The sequence below is a fragment of the Nicotiana tabacum genome, chromosome 5 (assembly GCF_000715075.1).
Source record: "Nicotiana tabacum cultivar K326 chromosome 5, ASM71507v2, whole genome shotgun sequence".
In the NCBI taxonomy this organism is placed as follows: domain Eukaryota; kingdom Viridiplantae; phylum Streptophyta; class Magnoliopsida; order Solanales; family Solanaceae; genus Nicotiana; species Nicotiana tabacum.
Window position 1 is genome coordinate 127538007 of NC_134084.1, and position 12496 is coordinate 127550502.

The following is a 12496-nucleotide window of genomic DNA, read 5'->3' on the forward strand; positions in this document are numbered from 1 at the left end:
CTGTAACTGAAGCCAACTCGATGGTAGTGCTAATCACAGATAAACCTGGGCAGCAATAGCTTGACCCAAACACTTCACCTGTTGTCCATGCTTATGGTCGAAAAACAACAACAATGACAAAATCTGGGCAGCAACAGCAGCAACAATATGAATTGGTATCGACTTTGTCAATTCCTGGACAGCAGCAACAAAATGCAAGCACTTCAACTGCTTTAGGATTACATTCAAAAGATGCAAAGCAACACCAGGAAACAAATGTAACACTGATCACTTTGGAGGACATAAAACTACTGGACGCAATAGTAAGTTCCAAACCTGTTAACTCGCTAAACCATTTTGCGTTTACCACAGGTCGTTTGGCTAAGGAAAGGAAAAACATACAAGGATTACAACAACAACAAAACAAGGCAATGTTAGCAACTACACAAGACAGAAATGCCTTGATGACACAATATTTTCCTCAAATATTTTCAATGCATGTGAATGTGGGAAGGGATATTTACGAAGAAGGAGAGGAAGATGCAATTATGCAAGAATGCCGCACACAAGCAGCAAAACAAGGTGATTTATCACCTATGCATAGCGGCAAAGGTAAGAAGACTCATACAAGGAAAAATAGTTGGGACGACAAGGTTAGTGAATTTTTAAATGTTAGGCGACTTCCAATGAGAGTTGCCAAGCAAAAGCAGGCTGCCCCAACTACATCCACGAGGTCCAACCGTTCAAAAAAGAAGTCATTAATTTTGAACACTTTTTGAAAAATTGTGATGGTGATGAAAAAGAAGTACAAATTGAAGAAATTACAAGTTTGGGAAAGAAGAGACAACAATTTGTCCATCTTCATTTTATTCTACCATTATGTTAGTATACTCATTTGTAGTATCATCACAGAGTATGTTATAAACTCTGCGATGATCACAGAATATTTGGTCCTTTAAAGTTCATATTGCTTGTTAGTAAGCGAGGCCTTTTCTTTGCATCAATAGGATTAGTAAGGTAAGGTTTAGCCCGGTTTGTGTTGCCTTGGTCCTATGCATTTGGAAAAATATCCACAGGGCTATGAGATTATATGCCTTCGTGAGACTTTGCCGGAAGCTATACCATGAATCCTCTACATGAGGCTACCATCATAAGGCAATGTGTGGCGCAGATGAGTGATTATATTGCCAAGGCATATGGGTAACAATATCGGTGCTATTGTCCCCATTATTTGTACTTTTTCGAATTGTTGTATTTTTCTTTTTTTTATTAATGAAAAACTAGACCTAGGCGCTTGCCTAGCGGATTGCCGAAAATAAAATAAAAAAATAAAATAAAATAAAAAAAATAATAATATGACACATGGGAATTCAATAAAATTTATACCTCTAATACTTCTATGAGTAGAGTCATTTTTTGAAGTAGTGCATTTGCTCGTTTCGTTTGTATCGTATGGATCATGCCATAAAGAAAGAAGGGAACCTTAGCATACTTGAGTCGATTCTCTTGACAATCCCTCTAACACACGTTAATTGCGATAAACCACGTGACCGCAACATCGGAGTAGGGAAAAATCCGTATGATATTCTTGAGAAAGATTGTATTATGCTCCCTCCAAATCGCAAAATTCCATTGCTATAACATTATTGTTACACCCCATATTTTCGTACGTGAAGGTACGCCATCAGTAAATTGACGGAAGATCGAAAAATGAGATATTACATTCCACATTTTCCGTACGTTAAAGTTTCATCGTAAGTTAATCGACGTAAGTTCGGGAATGAGATTATTTTGAGATTATAAGCATTATGCAATTTCAAACAAGTAAAAGTAAATTTGTGAAGGTGATAGGGGAAGCAAGTCAAAGGAAACGAATTTTCGTCCAAGTTTGGCATTTGGGATAAAATACATGTCAAGCGATAATACCCGATAATTATGAACTAGTACCACGCAAGGTACCATATGATCACAGTAGTACGATGTATAAAATATATTAAAAATAAATATAATTTTAACTAATTTAGGATAATTTTTAAATTATGCGGGTAATTGATTAATTACCGGGTAATAGGACATTATTCAATTAACTAATAAGTGGATAAAATTAATAAAATTCCCCCAAAGTAACGTGGCAGCCCAAGAGGCATTTAGAAATGACTCTTAATTTTATATGTAAGGTGTCATTCTAAAAATCCATATACCATATGAGTCACCTTGGGTTCTTTGTCCATTCTTTAAGAATTTGCCAAATTTTAGCAAATATCAAGTGAATTTCAAATGCCCAAGAACGTGAGAGCGCCCTGGAGCAGTACAAATCTTAACAAAAAATCAAATGAACTTCCTTGCTCATAAAAACGTGAAAAACTCCCTGGAGCTTTGAGATTAGAAAGGAAACGTTAGCTTTCCTTGTCTTGAAAGCATTATATCATGTTTAGCCATTTCAAGCTTCAACAAAAATGTTTTCCAACCAAGGAAAAATCCAACGAGAATATTATACGGATTTTTTCCTACTCCAGGTATGTTAAGGCTAAGCTCTTCCTTCATTTTACATGACCTCGTAACTACAAAAGTTTGATAATGAGCCATAAAGAAAAATTCATATCCAGAAATTTACGTATATTTTGCTAGTCTCGCAAATTACGTATATTTTTCTAGTTTTGTAAGTTACAATATTCTCCTTAGTGGGACTTCATATTCAATTGAGTATTTTCTTCTTCCAGTCAAGAGAGCAGAGAATTTACATATATACAGTATTAAAAGTATTTTCATTACCATCGAGCTATAATCGATGGGCAGGCCCCTATTGGGCAACCTCTGATCAGATGGTAAGTTATATAACGATCCTACTGTGACCGAGCGCCTATGAGCGAGCCTAGCATGGTCGAGATACATAGCCTAGTATGGCCGAGCACCTATGAGCGAGCCTACTACGGTAGAGCAGTTATATATATACCGAACCTTATAGGGCCGGACAACTATTTTACTTACTATATTGAGAGAATTGAGTGTCAGTAGGTAAGCATATCTTCAAATTATCTTTGACTTCCAGTTACTTATAGTAATTATATTATCAATTCAGTTTCAGCTTTTAGTATATTGCCTTACATACTCAGTACATTATTTCGTACTGACGTCCCTTTCCTGGGGGTGCTGCATTTCATGTGTGCAGGTTCAGACAGACAGGCGGGTAGACCTCCTCATTAAGTGTTACCCGAGTTTAGCTTGATTGGTAAGCTCCATGCCTTTCGGAGTTGCCGGGTCTAGAGCTTTATGTACATCTTGTGTATATATGTATATATGGTATGAATAGGTCGGGGAGCTATTTTCGATCACAATGTATCTACTAGTAGAGACTTGTAGGCATTTCCTGTTAGTTAGTGCAATATGTTGGGCTTGTAGACCCTGTATGTATATTTGGTAGGTTTGTTAGTTGCAATAATTACGATGGCCTTGTCGGCGCAGCTTTATATTGATATTTAGTTAGCATTCGCAGTTTGTCTTGCAACTGGTGCATGACCAAAGTATGACATCATATGTTTAGAGTATCTTAGTCACAAGTGGTACGGAAGGATAGATGAGGCACTAGGTGCCGGTCTCGCCCCGGGCTCGGGGCGTGACAATTACGTAGTATAACTTCTTTTTGCTGAAAATCCGTTGCTTGGTAGATGTAAAACATCTCCATTTTTGTATGTTTGATCATAATATTATGTAACCTCTCTTGCTGAAGTTGTAACCTTGAAGATGAAGTGACTTCATTTTTTGTGAATCAAAGAGTTTTTCAATAGAGTCCTTTAACAAGAATGAGAGATAAGGTGCCATGTCTTAAATTTTTTTCCACCACCTCCTTAATCACTTAATTAAATGACAATTTTCTACCAAGATTTTGACATCCCACGTGGAAGTGTTGTCCTCCTAATATTTATCCAAATCATTCTTAGATAATTGCCCACAAATTTAATTTATAAGTTAATCTCCCACTTAAAAATCTATAATTACCCAATTATCCGCATAATTAAAAATTATCTCTAATTAAATAAAATATTACTCACTTTTAACATACCTTATATACCTCATTATCATGGTCATGTGGAACCTTGTATGATACTAGTCTATAAATATCGGGTATTATAGCTCGGACTGTATTTTATCCCAAATTGTCAAACTTCGATGAAACTCACTTTCTTCGATTCACTTATCCTCTCACCTTCATGGATTTACTTATCACTTGTTTGAAATAGCATGATGCTTATAATCCCAAAATAAATCTCATTTCTAAACTTACGTCGATTAACTTACGACGAAGCTTTAACGTACGGAAATGCGGAATGTAATATCTCATTTTTGGACTTTTATCAATTTACTTATGCCATACTTTCACGTACAAAAATATGGGGTGTAACAATAAAATCAGAAAATTCTAGTCTGGCAGTGGAAGAAAGTTCTGAGATACAACAAGATGTGGGTCGTAATGGTGATGAATAAGCGATGACTACCCCGGGCCTTGATTTAAATGCTGCCTATTCTACAAGTAATGCTCTTTCTATGTCTTCTGAGTTTACTTTGGGGTTGAGAGAACAAGAGGCTTTAGAGAATATGCTGTCAATAGCTATTGAGGGAAGTTTTGTTAGTGGTTAGAGGGTATGTCTGAAACCCTTGGGTCTTAGGGGGAAGGTGATAGTATACAGGTAGAGGGTAGGAAACTGATGCCTGTCAAAAATCTGGTACCTGACAGTACTACTGGGGAACCTCACGAGAGACCTGATCCCTCAGCCCAAGAGGAGCCCTCTGCTCCTACTTGGGATGAAACCCTCTGTTCCTCAAAAGAACCCCAGGTCAGTACTGATCCTACCCCCTTTCCTCACTTCTATACTGAGCCATTAACTATTGTTGTTCCTAAGATGAGATCTCTTTCTGAGGAAGAGAATGAGAACAGTGAAGATGACTATGGCAATGTGGTTCTTTCATGCTTTATCAATGCTAGGAGTAGAAAGGCAACTCCAAGGACCCCATTCCTAAATGACCTACTACTAGGTTGAAAAAGAGAGAAGCTTTTGAATTAGTACTTAAGAAAAACATAGAAGAAAAGAAGAAGAGGAGGTTGGTGAAGGGTGAAAAGCTTGTGAATGAGGAAGTAGTGCCTCCAGCACTTGTTGTTGATATTGATGACGAGGTGAATGAGGAACCTGGTTCCTTAGCTCGTAAGTTCTCCAAGAGACCTACAGTTCCAAGACCAGGAAGGAGTCATCCGTGAGTGTGATGAATATTTGCAATGTTGAGGTTGAAAAGTCTGCTGAGAAAGTGGCTGAGGAGTCTGGTGAGAAGGTATTTAAGAAGGTGTCTAAGAAGGTGTTTGAAAAATCAGTGTATGAGAAATTTGTATCTGAGAAGGTGTACGAGAAATCTGCCGAGAAAGGGAAAAGTGTGAAAAAATCAGTGAAAAGGAAGGCTGACACAAATGAGGAACCTAGTTCCTCCAAGAAGGCCAAGGTGGGTGTGACCAAAGATGAAGGAAGGGAAAATCTGAGAAATCAGAAGGTGCTGTGGGAAAGAACATTTGCCCCGGATATTCTTGACATGGTAGGGATGCGCCAACTGGTTGAGATCTGTGAATTTCAACAATGGACACATTTTTTCACAAAATGAGAGTCCTAAAGTGTATGAGGCAGAGGTGCGTAGTTTCTATGCTGACATTTTCACAATAGAGGATGACAATATCTGCATGAAGGTGAATGGTGTTGACTTTGTGATTGATGAGGTTGTATTGGGAACCATTTTGGGAGTGACTACTAGTTGCATATCCTCCATTTAGGGGGACTTGTTCTCCAAACATCAGAAATTCTATCTTGAAAGATAATGCAGTAAAGCAAGGGGAACAGGTACACAAGAAAGTCCTCCTTCTAGTGTACCAAATGATGTTTGAAATGGTGAACAAAGTCCTACTCCCATGCGCAGAAATATGTTCCATTAGGTCGATAGCAGACTTGTTTCTCATGGAAGCACTAGATGCCTACACTACTATAAACCTGTCTGGTCTCATGATAGAGCATATGAAGAAAGTGGCAGATTTTAAGGATGGTAATCATGGGTTGCCTTACGGGTTCCTACTCACTAAAGTATTTGAATTCTTCAAAGTCCCTTTGGAAAAGGCTAAAGAGGGCACTCGCAAGCAAACATTCTCCAAGACCACCTTAGAAGAGTGTGAGTGTATCGATAAGAGAGGAGGGGTTAGCAACAATTCTACTATCTCTTAACTGATTGAAGCTTAGAACATTGCCACTGAAGAGATAAGGAAGCTGAAGGCAAGGAATGCCATTCTCGAAGGTCAGCTCAGTCAGGCCCAGGAGGCACCTGGTTCCAGCAGTTCACAAGGTATAGAGGTTGCCCGTCTGACCAAGGAAAATGCTGATCTCCGGAAACAAGTTGAGGACCTAAAGGAGAGGCTGCTTAATGAGCAGGTGTCAGCAAATGCTCAAATCGACATCCTTCTTAGAACCCTTGCTTCTTCCTCTACTTCAAATGCCCCCCTTCTAGTGCTCCTTAAAGTCATTCCCCTCCCATTGAAAAGTTCAAAGTGTCTATTCTCTGCTTTGGTCTTCTGTGTTTAGATATGTTTTAATGGCTGGTACCTTTTTTGTTATTTTATTTTGTGGGTGATTATGTAACAACTGGAACTGCTCCTTATTTATTTCAAAAATTAATGAATATGTCGTCCTTTGCTATGCACGCCTTGCTCTTCTACTCTATTTTTAATCATGTTTGTGTGCACACATGTGGCATGAGTTAATCAAGCTAGACTTCTTTTTGTTTATTGCTTGCTACTAATCTTTTTATGATGTCAACAGGGGGAAAATTAATTGAGGGGGAACAAGAGGGGGAATAGGTTTAGGGGGAATACAGGAAATACGTATGACATTTTGGTTCTTAGGGGGAACTTCAATTATAAGTTTGTCATCGTCAAAAAAAGGAAAATTGATAAGTTACGTATCCTATTACGTTTTGATGATCTAACAAACTTAATATTAAGAACCAGATAAGGAACCTGTTACACATACTCAAGTACTCAAGAACAACAAGTCTCAAGCCGGAGACATGGTTCAACATTTTAGAGTCAAAGAAACAACAGAGGGAACAGATGGACACCAGTTCCCTTATTAACTGTACCCAGTCAATCCCCACAGTTGTAAACTTCGCTGCAACTATTTCCCTGCACACGCAACAGTGCAAACAGTGTAGCAGTCACTTTATGGGAAATGCCCTTGTACCAAACATGCTTGCATCATTCAAGTGATGTCATTTTGTAATATTAACATGAAGCAAAGGCAAAACATCACACCTGCACATCCCAGAATGTATCAAGCATTCTCTCAAGTGTGTGTCAATCTAGCAAGTGACTTTCAAGGACATCAAGAATAAAGAACAACATAACGAAGGACCAGTTCCCTGTATTGAGTCATTATATATCCTTAGTTGTATTGCACCTTTGTTAAAGTAATTTACTTGTAATTCCTACTTAGCTTAGTCAGAAGTATTGTGTAGGAAACCTTTTGTAAAACCATAAATCTTGTGTTTGTGTCTTGGCTAGAGTTATTCGAGTTGTAAGCTTTGTAATAGAGTTATTACAAAGGGGCTTGTAATAGAGTTGTTACAAGTTAGTGAGGGATTAAAAGGTTAATTCCTAAGTTACAATAGGTTGTAATCTGAAGTTTGCTCAGTAGTGAAGTTGAAATCCTACGAGGGTAGGTCGTGGTTTTTAATCCCGTGAGCTGGGAGTTTTTCACGTAAAACTCTATTTTAACATTTACTTACTGTTATGTGTGTGTGCATTCTGTGAGAACTAATAGAGAACCTGATTCTCTATATAGTTTAGTGGACCCTTATTTTCTATTACTCATGACGATAAGGACATCAAAATTAGTAAGCACGTCCACCCAAAGATAAAATCAATCATGCTGATGAGTACAAAAGAATAGTAGATCCCTTTTGGATCTTTTGCCTTATATTACTTTTACTTGTTCATTAAAAATATTTTTTCACTTGTTAATTTTAACAAATCAAACAGAAAGACAATTTTTTTCCTGCTTTACCCTATTATTAAATACTCATTCACTTAATTATTTCCTAAAGCCTCTTGAAATGCTATCATTATTATGTATAAAATTATAAAATATATACTATTTTACTTTTTTTAAAAGAAAGTACAAAATTAAAAGTGGGCAACGGAGGGAGTACCATCTTATCTTAATTTCTCCCTATCCAATACAGAAAAGCAAAAATTGCTTCGACAATAATTTCTTTTATTTTGGTTTGCGAAATCGTGGCTATAATTTATAGTTTCTATAGTAAGGAGATTAGTGGAGCAGTACAGGGAGAGAAGAAGGACTTGCATATGGTTTTTATTAACCTTGAGAAAGCGTATGATAAAGTCCCGAGGGAGGTCCCGTGGAGGTGTTTGGTGGCTAGCGGTGTTCCGGTAATGTACATTATGGTGATTAAGGATATGTATGATAATGCAAAGACTCGGTCGAAGAATGTGGGTGGTAACTCGGAGCATTTTCCTGTGGTGATGGGGTTGCACCAAGGATCGGCTCTTAGCCGTTATTATTTGCCTTATCGATGGATGTACTGTCGCGACACATTCAAGGGGAGGTGCCTTGGTGCATGCTCTTTGACGATGATATAGTGTTGATTGACGAGACGCAAAGCGGAGTTAATGCGAGGTTGGAGATTTGGAGACAGACCTTGGGTCTAAAGGTTTCAAATTGAGTAGAACCAAAACAGAATACTTGGAGTGCAAATTCAGTGACGGGACCCATGAAGCAGACGTCGAGGTAAATCTTGATACTCAAGCTATCCTCAAGAGAGCGAATTTTAAGTATCTCGGGTCTATTATCCAAGGTAACACGGAAATTGACGAAGATGCCGCACATCGCATCGGAGCGGAATGAATGAAATGGAGGCCCGCTTCCGGTGTTTTATATGATAAGAATGTGCCGCCAAGACTTACGGGTAAGTTTTATAGAGTGGTGGCTCGACCGACTATGCTGTATAGGGCTGAGTGTTGGCCAGTCAAGAACTCCCACATGTAGAAAATGAAAGTAGCAGAGATGAGGATGTTGAGATGGATGTGTAGGTGTACCAGGAGAGATAAGATTAAGAATGAAGCTATCCGTAACAGAGTGGGAGTAGCCTCCGTGGAGGATAAGATGCGGGAGTCGAGACTGAGATGGTTCGGACATGTTAAGAGAAGAAGCATTGATGCTCCTGTTAGGAGGTGTGAGAGGTTGGTCATGGCGAGTTTGCGAAGAGGTCAAGATAGGCCTAAGAAGTACTGGGGAGAGGTGATTAGACAGGACATGGTGCTGCTTCAGCTCATTGAGGACATGACCCTTGATAGGAGAGTGTGGAGGTCGAGGATTAAGGTAGAAGGTTAATGGGTAGTTTTTAGTTGCTCACCGATAGTCTTAGTAGCATGCATATCCCTTCATATTCTTAGATTTTTATTGCGTTATGTGGTTTTGTTAGTCTCAGTTATTGTATTCTCTGTTGCTATTGTTTGGTACTACTTATACTTCTCTACCGGCATTAGGTAGGGATAAGGTTTGCGTACAGACTACCCTCCCCAAATTCCACCTGTTTGGAAACATACTGGGTTTGTTGTTGTTGTAATTTATAGTTTCTCTATCAACTACTCCTTATTCTTTTGCAGCAAATATGAGCTGATCCTGACATGTTTTGCTTTGCTGATTTATAGACTTACTTCGGCTTTAAGATTGTCTAAAACTAGATAGACAACTTGAAGTTTTGGATAACATTTCATGCATAAGTGGAGAGAGTATTATAGTTTTTCTAAAGATAAACAACTTTTTTTTTGGTTTCCCACCCGGTGTTCGGTATCTGCATTGGATCTCAACTATATTTGGATTCGCACTGCATAGGGTCCTATTCGGGGGAAAGCGCTCCCTACCAAGAATTTTTCCATAGCCAGGGCTCGAACCCGAGACCTCTGGTTAAGGGAAGAGCAATCCTATCCACTGCATCATATCCTTTGGTGGTAGATACTAGATAAAACTACTTTATTAACGTAACAAGCTTAGATAAGCAAAGCACGCACGCAATTTTTTGAAACAATTGTTTTCAAATTCTTTTTGAACAACTACTTTTTTTCCTTCAAAATCAACCAAAATCTAATTTCAGTTTCAAGAAAACTCTATTGGAGTTATTGTCAAAATAACTTTTTTTCCCTAACAGTTTTGGTTTTTCCGTTTGGCCATAAATTATTTTCATTTTTTTTTACTTTTTCTGAAATCAGTATTTTGCCATAAAAATTTTAATTTTCACTTGAAGATGAATTTTGTAATTTTTTGAAAATTTGAAAAACTCCAAAAAACTTTTTTTTTCAAAGTTTTTCACTTCAGATCACTAACAAAAATTTAAAATAGTCCAGAATTATATTCATGTCCAAACACAACTCTAATTTTCAAATATCATTTTTACTTAGTTTTTTTTCTTCATTTTTTCCCAAAATTTTACAATTCTTATGTCCAAACGCCCGTTAAATCTTTTCCAATCCACACGACGCCTAGTTTGGAGTATAATTCAAGGAGTCTTATTGTTTACCGTGAAAATAGTAACAACAATTAAATTTATAAATGAGATTCTAAAAATACGTGATCTATTCCCGAACTAGTTGTTAGAGCAGTTGATACTAACAATATGTAGTTTAAAGATTAAATACGAGCAAAAACGAGATAGTAATCAAATCGAAGGGCCTGCCGCCCGGGCATAGGTCCGGTAAAAGGGGGACCTCGGGGTCAACGCCAGGGTTGAATTCGAGCTATCGAAGATAGTCGGGGATGGGGTAACAATTGAAAATATAATTAAACAAGGCTCTTCACGGTCAATACTAAGCTATGTGATGAAGAACAAGTGAGAAAGTGATGGATACTAAAGTAACTTCGAGCCAATATCGAGTGGCAAACAAAGAACAGGCAAGAAGACAACAAAGATAAATGACTTCAAACCAGTGAGGGAAAGCAAGTTAGAGAGGAGAAAGAGAGAGAAGATATTATTGCACTTTAGTAGAATGGTTGGATCTCTGCCTTTACAGGGTGTTAGCTACTCCCCTTGTATAGAAAGGGGAAAGTCCAATATTAGTACAAAATACGTTGCGCGATACAAGAAAATAGGATGGGACAACCGGCTAGCTTTGTGATGTGTGCGTGGGCTGATGTCGAGCCGCTTGAATAGACCTGATCGACCCCGGGTGCCTTCCTCGAGAGGTCCCTGCATTCACTTAGGCTTTGACCGACATTATCCTTGGCGGCGTATCACCCGATCTTGAAGGAAGCGACTGGATCGAGATCCCAGGCTTCCGGGATCGCTCTTCGAGGTATTCAGTCGAGGATAAATCGGTCTCCCGAATTTCACCGTGTACAGATAGTCTCCGCATTTCTTAGAGGGAAGTGATAAGAAATGATTTTGACACTCCATTTCTTGATCCCCCATATCGATATCGTGCTGACGATGCAACCCCCTTTTTACAGGTGTCGAGGCGTTTTGCCTTCCTGCTTCTCTAGGATTACCCGAAATGTCGCGATTCTTTGATCTTTTGTTGATATTGGTTCAGCTTCTATGAACTCATTAATTGTGCCTGCTGTTACGCTTTCCGAGGGCGGTAATAGCGCTGCCGATTACTTTTTCAAGGGAAAGCAGGTATAGGCATAATCTCTCCCTATAAATGGGGCTTTTCGTGATTGGCCTTTTATCCAAATTTCCTTTGATATCTATTTTTTCTTCCTTTTCCGCTATCTTGAATTTCTGCCATCTTGTCATGTTTGGAGCCTGTGGCCTCAAGATATTATGCCATGTGTACCGTGGCCCAACCCTCTGTCCTCTTTCGATCGGGCGAAGTTGTGCCGCTGTGATACTGTTGTTGTTGTTGTTGATGATGTTGTTTGTGTTGTTGATGTCGTTGTTGTTGTTGTTTGCTGTCATTGGCCCGAGGTGATGAGGTAGAGGATCGATTTCCTCTGGGCCCGAGAGTACTTTGGATTATGCACCGTTGCCCAAGAGGGGGCTCGGATTATACACCGCTGCTCACCCTTCTCCCTTGGCTTGGCGTGTTACACCCCTTTTGGATTCCACGGGGGTATGTCGATGGTCTTTGCCGGCTGTTGCCTTCCAGGCCGAGGCAACGTCTCAAGAAGTGTCTTCAAAACGGCAGTACTGGCGGAGCTCGTACTAGCCAAATTTTTCACCCAGCCACTTCTCGTATTCTTCCGGCTTCTCCTTCATCATTTTTCTCTTCTACCCTGCCTTCTTTTTGAAGATGCCATTTTGGGAGGATTAGGATGTGGTCCCTGTGGGGATCGGACTTGGAAGATATTGTCTTTGAGGTCATATGCTTGAGAGGATAATGACGGAGATGCAACATGAATAGGCTAGATCTTTAGGCTCCTGTTGTATGCGTATCACTTGTACTTCTTCACTCTTTCATAAGGATTCTTTGTGGGATTTT